Source organism: Vitis vinifera, chromosome 8, assembly GCF_030704535.1.
Source record: "Vitis vinifera cultivar Pinot Noir 40024 chromosome 8, ASM3070453v1".
Classification (NCBI taxonomy): domain Eukaryota; kingdom Viridiplantae; phylum Streptophyta; class Magnoliopsida; order Vitales; family Vitaceae; genus Vitis; species Vitis vinifera.
Window position 1 is genome coordinate 474509 of NC_081812.1, and position 15173 is coordinate 489681.

Genomic DNA, 15173 nt, shown 5'->3' on the forward strand with positions numbered 1-15173 from the left:
TTAATGTTATATATCCTCTATGAATAGAGCTTCGGAAATATTACGGTATTTGTCGGAGAAATAGTTTAAACGTTTTTTTAAGTCATAAACTCTTTTATTAAAATTAGTCAGATTAGATAATAGAAGCTCTCATTGAGCTTAAAAAAAAGTTTTACCTTCTCAAAAGTCAATCTAAATAGGAAATAATGTTCAATTATAACAAATTTTAGATGATTCTTTGAAAGAATCTTAGAAATTAATTTTTTTTATTTTTAGTAAAAAAGAAAAAAAAAATCTTGATCATCATTAAATATGACAACTAACCACTTAAATGAAGCCATCGAGGAAAAATAAAATAAAATAAATATTTTAATCATTATCAAGAGACCATTTAGGATAACTTATTGTTTTTAATTTTAATTATAAGCTAAAACTAAAATCGAAATCATAATATTTCAAGATAATATTAGTTTTATAAAAAATTTATTAATCATGAAGGAACTTTTTCTGTACCATCAAAAATATAAATTGTATTATTATTTTTTTAATTTTGATATTAAAATTATAATAATAATAATAATAATAATAATAAGAAGAAGAAGAAGAAGAAGAAGAAGAAGAAGAATCAGTAGAAGAAGAAGGTTTACATCTAAAAATTGTTCCACATAAATCTTCTTAAATTAGGATGGGCCAAAGGCCTGCCCACTTGGCTCGATCCAAGTATTGATAAACTAGGCTGGACTCATAAAGGGTCGAGCTGGGCCCTAACAAAATAAAAATATTAAAAATAGTATTTGTATTTGAGTTTTATATCAAAGTCCATTTTTTTTAAAAGGAATTTTATATATCCATTAATAAGTAATTGAAAAACATTAAAAAGTCATGACTCTTTGTATGTATACTTAAAAAAATCGAAGGTGTAAAAAGAAGAAGCTAAATATTTTAAATTTTGATTAATCACAAATTAGACAAAAATAATAATTTCCATACCTTAAGTTACACGAAATAAAATTTGATACAAAGAAATAATTTGAACTCTATGGTAGCGCCCATGCTTTGTAACCTTATCATTGGGCCTAATTATAGCTACAAGACTAAAAATCATATCTTTGTTATTGAATCTATAATATTATAATGATGATATTAGAATATATTTGAAATACTTTTGATACATTTCTTGTTTTTGTTTTTAAAACTAGAAAATTATGCTAACTTTTATATAAAATACAAAAACTTTTAGTAGTTACATTAAAAAAGAAAAACTATTTTAAAACAAAATATGAAACAGAATAAGATTTAAAATTTTCAATTATAATTATATCATTTGTCAATTTGACTGATTTAACTCTTGGATGTATTCGATATTGGAGAATAAAAATGAGAATGGGGTGAATCAAAGTATTATGTGAAAAAAAAAAAATTCAAATACTATTATGAGTGAGTTTTGATTTTTATAAGCATAATTTTTTTTATTCATGATGACCGGAAAACATAATGGATTTCTTATTTCCATCCCCTATTTCAGTGTTCCAAAGATGATCGTAAAGAAAGTTTGGTAAAATGAAAATAGACATAGGAATAGAACGAGAATAAAAACGAATCACGGTACTATGAGAAAAAAGAATCAAAATTAAGACAAAAATGAGTTTTGATTCCAACCAGAATAAATCTTTTATTCATATCCCCATTATTAAAAGACAATTCAAATACAATAATAAATAGAAAATAAAATCAATTTTCTTTTCTATCTCTTTGATATAATCAAATTACCTTTCAATAACTACAAATCATTACTTGTACGATTAAAAAAATAAAACCTATTTTTTCATTACCTAATTTATTTTTACATTGATGAAATAAACTTATTTTTCAAATAAGCAAATTTATATATTGCGATTAAAAAATATATATATATTTTCATAACGTCTAATTTAAGTACATCATTTTTATCCTATGATGAAAATAAGACCTAGTCTTCATGACAAACTTTATAATAAATAAAGATCGGTGCTACAAGCATCCATGGCCCACACCATGGTGTCTTCCCATCAATAGTCCTTATAGAACCAAACCCTTTTAAAATTCCATACTTTGAAGAAAGCTCTAGGCTCCTACAATGATAGTGAAAGGAAACCCCCAAATCCCCAATCTTCTTCTCACCATACGTAAGATTACGTGCCGCAATAGAAAACCAGCTTAAAGTAGAGAGACCATGCCACATGGCCTTATCATTTAAGAATGCTTTATTTTCTTTTCAATCTTTGCTTCCTCTTTTGGGTAGGTTCACATCATCTTTAATTCTCAATTTTTAAGACAGCTATGCATTGATTGGTGGGAGAAGAACTAATTAAAGGAGATATAGTTTTGAAAGTAAAAGCAACAGGAAAAATGAAAATTTGGCTGTTGCTTTTCAATAATTTATGCTTAAAAATATGTATAGCTTTTTAGATAAGAAATAAATAAAATTAAGTACAATCTAACGAGACTTGACTCAACCCTTTTGTTCTTAGGTCATAGAGAGACCAAGCCACATTGTCATGTCGGTTAAGAATGTTTTCTTCTATTTTTTTCCATCTTTTTTTGCCCTTTTGGGTCAGTTGTCATTGCCTTTAATTCTTATTTTTAAGACAATGATGGATTGATTGAGGGATTATTATATACCCCAATGAAATCCCACCAAAACGGTAGCTGAGAGAAGGACAGATTAAAGGAGATAATTGAGAGAAGAACAGATTAAAGAGTTGTTTTGAAAGTAAAAGCAACCGAAAAAAAAATAAAATTGATTATTGCCTTTCAAAAATTTGTACTTTAAAATTATTTATTGTATAAATATTTAGATAGGAAACAAACCAAAGTACAATAAAATCATAATATCAATATAGATATATAGTAAAACGAGGCTTGGCTCAACCCTCTTGTTCTTAGGTCAAGCTTATAATAGGCTTGAGTTGGGCACAAATCAAGTTTAGCTATGAACATTTTAAATGTTACATTGAGTACATAAAGTACATTATTAAATTTTAGGGTTTCGTTAATAATGTACACATACATGCATGTAATTATAATTTTAAGTTTAAGCCTCCTTTGGTGGTTAACACAAATATTTTGCATTTTTTCATATTCAAAATTTTGACAAGTGTCTTGCTCAATTTGAAAGTTGTAGACTTTCAATATTTGCAAATTTCAACATTTCTCTAATCCAAAGTGGGCCTTGCATGATTGCCAATTATAATTTTATTAATTTTTATTTATTTATAGGTAGTTTTTTAAATAAGTGACCGATGGAAACATGTCACATATTAGGTTTTTATGTTGACCATAGAAATTTAATTTTTAAGGTTTTTAGGACTTAGAGATTTCTTAAATTTTCTAAAAAAAGAAGAAGTTGAAGATTCATGGAAAGATTTTCTTCTCTTTAGTATTAATCTAATAATTTTTTTAAATTTTTTAATCCTATAATCGATCTTTTACTTTCTTTTATGGATTCTCATGATAGGCTAAAAAACCTTCTTGTGGTGTGAAATATTAAATCCTAAGGTTAGAACTTAGGAAAAACCATGGATATATTCAAGCTATTTATGGATTAAATGAAAGTTTAAGGCAACAGCATTGAAATCAAAATACTCTCCAAGGTTAGTTTGGACCAGAGGATAGTACAATAGTCCATTCTTTGATGTTAGTGATTCTTGATTTTTAGTTATTTAGGGTTTTACTATTTTTATCTACCATAACACAAATCTACAAGGAGTACTAAGGACCTAAGTCTTAGACCTACACTTTGAATTTCAAATTTATTCATCAATTATAATTCAGATGTCAAAATAAAATAAGAAAACTAAGATTCAGATACAACCTTGAGTTATCGAACTCATGGTGATCTCGATTGACCAAAGATTTTGAATACCCTAAGATCACCCAAGAAGCTCTATCTCTAAAATTGGATTGTGGAACTTTCCAATCTTGAATTAATTGAATAAGAAATATGTTAATGTGTTTTATTTGCTTTGCAATTTTGTTCATTTCTTATTAATTAGATGCAACTTAATTTCTTGGGTCTTATTTGGATTAAGACAAACATATTTAAATTTGGATTATTTAGAGTCATTAAATTTAAGGTTAAATGTGTCTCTATGGTTGGTAAACTTTTTAGAATGGCTAATTCAAAATATTAGAAAGAGAATTTTCTTTATGTTTTCTAATTTGGTTTCTATTATATTATTAATTCCAAAAATTATTTTTGATAAGTTTTAAAATTGTGTTTATCTCTAACTTGGTGGTTGATCCTAGAAAGAATTTTGGAATGTTTTAAAATTAGAAAACTCTCCATAAAATGGTTTATAAAATTAAAAGTAAATATGCATAGATGGTTGGTAAAACATTTTGAAATGGATAATACAAGAAACAAGGAATTGAAGATAATTCTTTGTGTTTCCTAATTTGGTTTATGCTATATTTTTAATTTCAAAAATTATTTTTTATAAGTTTTAAAATTATGTTTATCTCTGAATTGTTGTTAGATCCTAAAAAGAATTTTGGAATGTTTTAAAATTAGAAAACTCTCCATAAAAGGGTTTATGAAATTTAAGGTAAGTATGTATTTATAGTTGATAAAACTTTTTGGAATAACTAATTTAAGGAATTAGGAAGAGAAATTTTTATGTTTCCTAATTTGGTTTTTACTATATTTTTAATTTCAAAAATTATTTTTGGCAAGTTTTACAATCGTATACCATAATTCTAAAAAATATTTTATAAATAGAAATCTTTTATTGAAGACAAGTGTGGACTTTTATGAACTCTAAGAGAGCATAGTCATTCTTAAAAGTTTGATCCTTCAACCCTCAAACTTTCAAGATTCTTATTGATAGTAACTTTTGGCTACAACAAAGGTTAGATATTTCTTTGCAAAACTTCTATAAGGGCTTTGATTGATTCACTAAGGAGCATAAAGGAGAATTGCATTGAGGATGTGGAAAAAGAGTATAGGTACTAATAGTGTAAATTATATACTATTGTCAAATGAGGATAAATGTAACGCAACTCAAAGTAGAGATAAATGATATATTACTTTAACAATGTATATAATGGAGGGCAGGAATCGGAGAAGAAAGTTGAGAGAATGAAAGACAGAGACAAAAAGATAACTAAATAAATTTCTTTCTTGCTTAGGAATGCTTTTGTACAAAGGATGGAAGGCCTTTTATAGGCTTTTCAAATGGGAAACATTTACTCATCTTAAAGATGAGTAAATGAAGTTCATAAATGAACTTCAATTGTAACATTAAGGTGGTCATTCACCACCCATTTATAACATATACCTTTTTCTCATAATTCATGGATTATTTAGCTACCAATAGGTCATCCTTAGTTTTTTACATCTAGTTGGTTGTTAGGTGGTTTTTCCACATTGTGTCCATATAATATGTGATTGATTTTATTTATATTTGTATGAAATTGATTGCTTTTAATAAATAATTAATCTAAAGCGACAAAAAAAGAAATTATTAATTTGAAGATTAATTTAGAGAGTACCTATTCACTCTCTTTTAGGTAGTTTCATTATATCAAGACTAGATTCAATTAAAATCAATAATTTTTTTCTTGGTTAATTAAGTTTATCTTCAATAATTCCACATTCAATTAAAATCATTTCTTAATATTTTCATCTTAGGAAAACCAGATAATAAGCAATCACATTAGCCTAGTATGACAAATTTGCATAGGTCAGCCTTTGAAGATGATGCTGAAATACTATAAAAGTTGTAGTGACCCTTTTTCTAGTTTTAGTATTTTGGTACAATATAGATTTGTGATTAAGTGACATAGTTGCCTAGGATTGACAATCATGGATAAATTGAATTACTTTATTTTGATTTTTTTTCTAGTTTCTTTTTAGGAATTTTTTTTTTGTATGAGCTTAGAATTTCATTTTCTTAATTCATTTATTTTCAATTTTTCCTTAATTTTAGTTATTTTATTTCTATTTATTTTTTTCTCTATTTTATACTTGATTGGGAGAGAGACTTAAGTAGATTTTAGTAACTCAAGAATCTCAAATGAATATGAAAAATAAAGAGGAACTTAAGAGGAATAACAATAGCCACAAGTGTTATAGAGAGAAAGAGTTAGAGAGCATCTAAATCCTTCGAAGTTGTGCGGCACACTCACATTTTGTAATGTCATAAAATCAAAATCATGTTATAATCCGACCACGATTGGTTTCTCTTTTGTCAATAATTAGAGGCAATGAGAATGAGATCCTTATACCCACATAAAAAGATGTGGAGGAAATTTGCTCAACCTTTTAAGAAGCAAATGTTCATTCGAAAATATTACGCATGAATTTCTTTTCAAGATTCTTAATAACTCTAAGTAAAGTTACCTTGGTAACTTCAATAAGCTTTGCTTATCACTCACAAGATTCTTAATTCAAAAGTTATACCTAATCAAACTTAAAAATCCCATTAAAAAAATGTTTATCTTATGTCTAATTTTTTAGGGTATTGTTATGATACCATACAAGTAAGATACCACTATTTTTTTATATAGAAAATAAAATTAAATGAAAATGAATCCTTAACTTAAATGAAATCTTACAAATTTGATCAAACTATATGTCAATTTTACAAATTAAATCTCTTCACCACACAAACAAACAAATTCTACTTTTAGACCACTTATTTACATTGTTTTCTACCCTTAGCTTTTTATATTGTCTTATTCCCCTAAAAAAAAATCTCAATATTCCCAAATTAAAGACTTGGGCTAAAAGCATCCAAAACCCACCTCAGAGTGCTTTTTCTTTATGTACATGTTTAACCATATTCAATTGCTTTGCCTCTAAGAAAAGGGTAGGTTCATTAAGTTGACTTGGAAGAAGACATCCATATCCAAAGAGCACTGCAACCACAATATAAATGAGAAAATAATTGTAAAAGAATTTGTTCCACAAACCACTTTCAACCTTAAAGAAATGTCAAAAAGAGCGGAATTTAAAGAAAAGTCTATAATAATTATATTAATGCCAAAAATACTTTATTCTAGTAAAAAGAAAAATAAATTTTCTAAAAATCGAAAAAAAAATGGAGGAAAAAGTAATTTAGGATAAGGTGTAATAGGATGAAAATATTTTTAAAATATGATTAATTTTTCACTTTTTCAATTCTAAGTTTTATTTTATATAAGCTAATTTTAAATCTCTTGTGAAAATATGACATAAAAGTTTTTGGGACAAAATTAGATTTCAAAACCCTAAATAATGAAATTTGAACAAAAAAAAAAAATGAATTAATTTGTTAAAAGAGATTAAATAATTCTCAAAATTGTGAATTTAACTCTCTCTTTGTTTTTACTTGAAAAGTGATTTATTTTATTTTTATCATTTTAAGTATCTATATATAAGTTTTAATAGAAAATATTATTTTTACAAGAAAAAAATATAGGTATTTTCGTCGAATCAAAACCAAAAAATGATGAAGGATTAAATTTCTAATTTCAATAACCCTTTTAGTTAATAAACTAGAAACAATATATATTTATTTTCAAACAAATTTTTCTATTCATTTTATCTTGCCATAATCATGTGTTTGGGCCTTCAGCCCAAATGACAAATCTATAAAAAGAAATAAATAAAAGAAGAAGAATAAAAAGAAAACAAAAGTTGATTACTGAACAAAATTGAGCATTTTAAAAAGTTTTCCTACTGATTTTTTTAATGTAAGTTTAATGTTTCTTAGTATAAATTATAAGAAAAACACACACAAATGTGAGAATTAATGACAAAAAAACCAAACCATAGTGGCATATCATTTGAAAAGCCCACTAAATTAAATATTGGATTCCCTTTTGTGTCTTTTTTTTTTCTCCTTTTTGGCTTTTGGGTGGGGCGAAAGGTCAACACTCCTACTCCCATTTTTTGGACAACCATTGTTGATGAGGGCAGAGGGCCCAGTAAGTAATATTTCTGACAATAAGCCAAAACTATAATGTAGAAAAAAAAAATACTAAAGAAAGGTACTAACTTAAAAATAAAAACAAAAATAATAAATAAATAAAAGGTTGATTGTTACATTTCAACCATCTCAAATATAATACATGATAAAAATAATAATTTAAATTTATCCATAATGTATAATGCCCAATTTTGAGTCTAGATTAAGAAAGAAGTGAAAAAATAATAATAATTAAAAAAAGTGAAGTCATAATTTATTAAATAAAATAAGGCTAGTTCTTAAGCATTAGTATTAAGGATGTCTTGGTTACAAGACATCTTAATATAGGATTACATAGAGCTTGTTTGTAAATTGTTATTGATTTTGAATGGGTTAAGATACAAATTAGGTATTTGAAAATCGCTTTTAAGCAATTAGGAAATCATTTAGATTGATTATTGTGGAGTCACTAGTAGATATTGTATTAAAAAATTACTTTTTTTTTTGTTATATAACATATTATTAAAATGTTATCAAAAATACTTTTTTTTATTTATTTATTTATATCTGTGTTTGGTTATTAGAAAGAATTAAGGAAGAGGAAAAAAATGTTAAAAAAAATTATTTTTGATTTAATATGAAACTTATGAAACAAGATTAAATATAATTAAAATTGATTAGAAACTTGTATATTTTTAAATTATTCAATTTTTATATATAAAAGAAAAATAGTAAAATGAGTATAAAGAATTATATGTATGTATATATATATAATCTTATGTTTGTTCTAGCAAAATTTAAAAGAAAATTTGAGAGAAACCAAAAAAACAAAAAAAAGAAATTTAAAAAAAATAATATTAATAAAAAAGGCTTGATATTTATAAATTATTATACATGTTTCTTCAAAATAATTTCACTTATTTTTTTTTTTATCTTTTATATAAAGATTAAATAATTCAAAAATGCATAATTTTTTTTTACTATTTCAATTATATTTGATATTTTGTAAAGCATAAGAGAATTTTTTTTCCTTAGCTTTTTTTTTTTTTTTTCTATGGAATCAAACATACCTTGATCAATAATTTCGATCCCCACGCTCAAATATTCCCATAATGTCACCTTCAAGTGAGGGTCCTACCATATTATCCTTTTATTGATTTTTAGAGCCAATCTTCATTAGTTTATCCCATTTCCCCTTTCTATATATTTTCTTTTATTTTTTAATTCATCAATATTTTATAACCCTTATAAACTTCAATGCGAGCCCCAATTTAGAACATATTTGGCTGCGATTTTTTGAAAAAATTCTTAATTATTTTTAAGATGAAAATTTTGTAAATATTTTAAATTTATTTTCAAAACATTATTTGCTTCCCTAAAAAATAAAAATAAAAATAGTTCTCCAACTTTGGTAGATCTGGAAAAAGCCCCATGTGTATGTGGGGGTTGATTTTTTTTCCAACAATATAATTGAAATAAAAATTATAATGTGAAAGTTTGACCCTAGATGGGGAAATTAAGTTTGATCCTTGATGCTTTAAAATGAATTAATATGCTATTTAGCAACTCTAATCCAAATACAAATATTTACCACCTTTATTTTTAAGACAATAAATAAGAAAAACAATATTGTGAAAATTTAGAATTTTTAAGTTAATATATAATAGTTGAATTTTAATATGGATATAAATATAATAATGTTAAATTATGATACAAAATTAAATAATAAAATGTTATTTCATTTTTTAATATATCTTTTTCTATTAAATCGGAAATATTTTTGCTAGTTCAAGGGTTGTTTTGATCGAGTTTTGATGGATCACAAAACATGATTAAGGTTGATAATAGTTCGAATGAAGTTAACATTTTTATACTTACTTTTGAAAATTTAAAAAAAGCTAAGTTCTTCTGTTCATTTATATCTATTCCCATCTTTGCCCAAAAGGCAAATTTATATAGGTTGGGATGGGCATAGAAAATTCTCATGCCCACCAGCCCCATCCCATTTAATCTTTTTAATTTTTTTACTAATAAATTTTTAAATGGTATTAAAAATAAATATAATTCATAAATTAATAAATTTTTATAATTTATTTTTATTAAAATTAATATTTTATATATATTAAAAAATTGAAAAAAAATTCAATTAAAATAAAATTTTTATTTAATATTATTTATCATTGGGGTGGTGCAAGGTGGGGTGGGATAAAGCAAAACTCAAACCCACCTTGACTTGTTCCGAGTTTTAAAAACAATTCTTAAACCTATCCTAAAACTTGTTTACATTTTTTCTCGAACTTGTTGTAATAGGGGCACAACGGGGTGATACCTGAAAAAACCTTACTTATTGTCTGTCCTACTGGAAATCCATAAATTGAAGTGTTTTAAAACATTTATGAGTTTGAGAACAACTATATTTAATTGAAAAACTTTATTTTCTTCTTATTCAAAACTCTTAGAAAGTGCATTTAATTCAAAACTCGCAAATTCTTTTTTATGCACCTTCAAATCTTTCCTAGTTTTTTTTTTTTTGTATTGTAAGCTTAATATTAAATAACTAGTCTAATTAATAAATCATCATGGTAAAAATTTTCTATTATAATGATTGGTGTATTCCAAGAAAGATAGTTAAGTAACTTAATGAAATAATAATAAGAAGCAAAACTAGCAACATAATTTAATAAGATAATAACAAGAAGTGGGAATTAAAAGAAAAAGAATGTGGATATAAATAATGTTGATAATAACAACTCAAATTGACATTTTTCAAGATCAAAATAACTAAAACAAAAAAAATTCTTCTCAATTATGAAAATTGATCACCCACAATGGAAAGGGAAAGGGGGAAAGGAATGATCCATGAAATTACCAAAGAAAGAGACCAAAGAGCTTGCGATAAATAATAGTCCAAGAAACACAAATGTGGAGGATGGGAAGTTTCCAATGTCATAATAAGGATAATACACTTGGATTTTGTGATGGTATGTGTAGAACCCACCAAGTTGTTTTCATTCAAAATTAAGTTTCATTTCATTGTTCATTATTATTATTATTATTGTTAAATACATATGTGTCCTATTTTGACCTTTAAACTAGTTTTTGGGTTTAATCCTCCCAATCATTTATAAATTATCATTTATTTTGAATCTATTCCAAAAAATTATCTTTATTTTGGTTTTTTAATTTAGAAGTGACGGAAAAATTAGTTTAGGTTATTTAACTAATAGCAAATTATTCTTACTATAAGATTCTAGTTTGAAGGATTGGTGATCCTAAATTTATTTAATTGAAGGCAAATTAATTATCTTTGTTATTAGATTTTAGTTTAGATGGTAAGTGAGACAAAAAAAATAGTTTATATTATTTCATCAATGATGAATTATGCTTACTACCAAACGACAAATATAAGTTCGAGGTTGGTTATTCTATTTTGAGCATGTTCCAATTATTTATACATATTGGATTCCCGTCTTAAATCTATCGTATGACAAATTAGGTTGAGTATACAAAATCTTGTACTTGTCCTTTTTTTTTATTTTAAATAATGATATTTTTCAATAAATAAATTATTTTTGCATAATGTTACATTTTGGTTTTTATGGAAAGTAAATATAAAAACATAAATTTATTGTTGATAGTCCTTGAGAAGAGTGGAACCCACAAAGTTGGTCTTCTTCTTTGTTAGAATATGCAATGGGTATTGGTCATAAAAACCTGCAAGTGATCCTCATGCATATGAGGAAAACACAAGTCTTTCTATTTTTTAAAAAATTTACATAAATTATTTTCTTTTCTTCCACTTCTTTTTTTTAGGACATTCAAGTAACAAAGCTTTTATTTATTTATTTATTACTATCCTTGTGATCTTTCTCTTCACTTTTTTTTTCAGGATCAAGCAAGATCCAAGAATCTAGAAGTGCAGAAATTTTAAATAGTTTTTATTATATTTTATATTAATTCATAATTTTCAAGATAAATTAAATTAAATTAAATAATGATGAAAAATATAATGAACAAGTAACCTTTCCCATCAGCATATTAGGACTGTCATGATTGATGAGTTTTATGTGTTTAGCTAATAATTTAAATTTGGATTTACTTGGCAAAAGAAAAATATGTGTTTTTACACATGTAACCTAAATATTGGCCTCAATGATATGATTCGCGTGAAAGTGACAACCCCCACTTTCAAACAAAACCATTTTTGTATTCATACAAATGACACCACATGTCGCAAAGAAATTGACCCCACAATAAATAAATAAATAAAAACCAAAAGAAAATAATTAATTAATTATTTAATGTTAATAATATTATTATTTACTTTTATTTTACAATTTAGAGACCTATTGGGGTGGGACCAATTCATTGTTGATGGAAGTTGCTGGTACTCCACATTTTCTTAAGGAAAATGACCCAAAAACAAAACCTTCAAGGAAAATGACCCAAAAAACAAAACCTTAAAAAGAGAGATTTATTATTGTTGTATTTTTATTTTTTGTAATTTAGAGAGATATTGGAGTGGGACCAATTGATGATTGATCGTCCTAAAAGAAGGGACTCTATACACCACATATTCTAATGTGACAAAAAAAAGAAAAAAGAAACACCCATACAAAAGAGAAAATTATTTTTATTTTTATATTCTTTTATTTTATTTTATTTTCAAATTTTGGAGGCATATTAGGGTGGAACCAAATGATAATTAATTCTCCTAGGAGAATGGATAGAGTTTATAGGGGCATGGTGGATTGATTGGACTCATTAGTAAAGTCTATTATTGCTTTTTATACGACAAGATTTTTATGATTACTTCACAATGGCCTGCCATTTTCTCCAATTACCTTGATGAATTTTGGGCAAATGCTCATTAATGCCATAATTTTCTTTTTCTTTTTTGAGTTTTATATTGATTTCTTTATAGACTTTTCCTAACCTACCTGTTTTTCAAGAGAATAATTTCAAAAACAGACAAGTAAGAAAATAATTTCAAAATTATTCTAATTCCAAATGAAATCTATTTTTGAAAATGATGATTTCAATGTCAAACAATGATTAAAAGATAAATAATATAAAAAGTGGATCACCTCAAATAAATAAATAAAGTCTTACTTGATAGATAAGTATTTCATAATAACTTATCACCTAATACTTTAACAATTGCAGGTTTTTTTTTTAATAAAAACATTTCATTTTCTTACCTCTTAATATTATAATTCAAAATAAATTTTGTTAAATAATTATGCATAGAAAATAAAAAACAAATTTTAGATAATATCCTACTCAAAATTTGTGGCAGGTATATATTTATGTTAGTTCTTGTTTATTTATTCACTTTTTTTTTTTTTTTAATTTACCATAAAACTTTTTTTTTTTTATAAATCTAGATCTCATTCTCTTAATGTCACATAACATTTCGTTTTTTTATTTTAAATTTATAAACATAGTATAAAAATATATGTTGTCATTTTTTTTATTTTAAATTAATTTTAAAAAATATTTAAAATATAAAATATTTATTGTTTACTTCTAACAAAATTTAGTAGGATATCAAATTTGAAATTATGTTCTATATGTTGAACTACCAATTTTCTTAAAAGCTTAAATTTATAGTATTTTGACTCAATATATATATATATACCATGATCCTTAACACCCTCTTTCACATGAGGTCCATACTCCGCATATGGAGAGATTGGATCAATATCCAACAGACATAAGAAGACGTGTAAAGTAGGGAGAAAGCACAACCTCTCGTCAAACGTAACTCTAGTATCATGTTCAATAATTAATTTTCCTAAAGTTTAAACTTGTAATATTTGGATTTAATATACATATCATGCTCTTAACGCTATGATTAAAAATTAATTATGTTTTAACAAGAATTTAAATCCTAAGATATCTTCTACTAAATAAATATATATATATATTGTAAATTAGGTTTGAATTCAACTTGGTAACCAAAAAGTGAATTTTTTTAATATTTTTGTAACCATAAAAAATCATGAATAGAATAGTTATATTAGACATTGAAAAAAGAAAAACAAATGAGAAAGAGGATATAAAAATAATTGTTCTGCTTAAAATTCAAGATATTCTAAAACTTGCAGTTTTTTTTAATTCTTTTTTATTATTTCTATTTTAAAAATATTTTTGCTTTGGATTGATAAGACATTAGGTGTCATATTATTATACATTACTTGTGATGATCTAGACCCAATTATATAGCCCTTGACTATTAAAATCAAGACAATTTTAACATGTATTTTGTCCTCTATATGCCACAAATGTCATATTTTTCATTTTTTTTTTCTAATTTATTGTTTTTTAAAACAAATTTTAACTTTCTTTTTACTATTTTTTTGGCCCTTTTAAGAACCTCCAATTATTTAATACTTTATTTCAATCCATTATTTTTTTTTCCTTTTGCTACCTCTAATTATTTAGTACATTGACTTAGATTCAATTTTTTATTAGTATTTTCATTTTTTAACTTCAATTATTTAATTCCACAATTAAGCCAATAAAAAAAAAAAATTGATAGTCAAAATCCCATAATATTGAAAACAAGAATTATTCCGTCAATTAAATTAATACATGATTTTCTTTCTCTTTTACATCTATATTTTTAAGAAATCTCCTTAATTTTTATAATTTAAAATTTGATTCATAAATGATGAGCTATAATTGGAGTAACAATTAAGAGTAGTCCTTTTTCTTCACATCAAATCATTTATAACAATATGGTTAAAAAAAAATCATAATATGATTCCAAAATTGACAAAAAAAATTAACATCATTATATACCCATTAAATTTTCAAAACAAAATAATTATTATTATCATTGAGTATTTCTCAATAATAAATACAATTAAAATAGGATTCCTAATTTGAATTTGGATGCCATCATCAAACCCTAAAATAATATATTTAGTTATTTTTTAGCAACCCATTAGAATTCATGAAATTCCAAAATTTAAATTAAAAAAAAAAACGGAAAGGAATCCATGAATCTTCTATAGAAATTAAATAAATTTAATAATAATTTTTTTAAAAATTAATTAATTATGAGAATATGGTGACAGCCTAGCAGTCAGAGACTCATTCAACTACCCTTCTATGCCTCTGCCACCTTATTCTATGGTTGGAGCCTTGAAGGTGAGAGCCCCTTGAAAACTTCCTACTGGTCTAATATTTCCATTCTTTTCATCCTCCATTCAATGCCTTATTTAAATTATATGGTAAAAATAAAAATAATTCAAT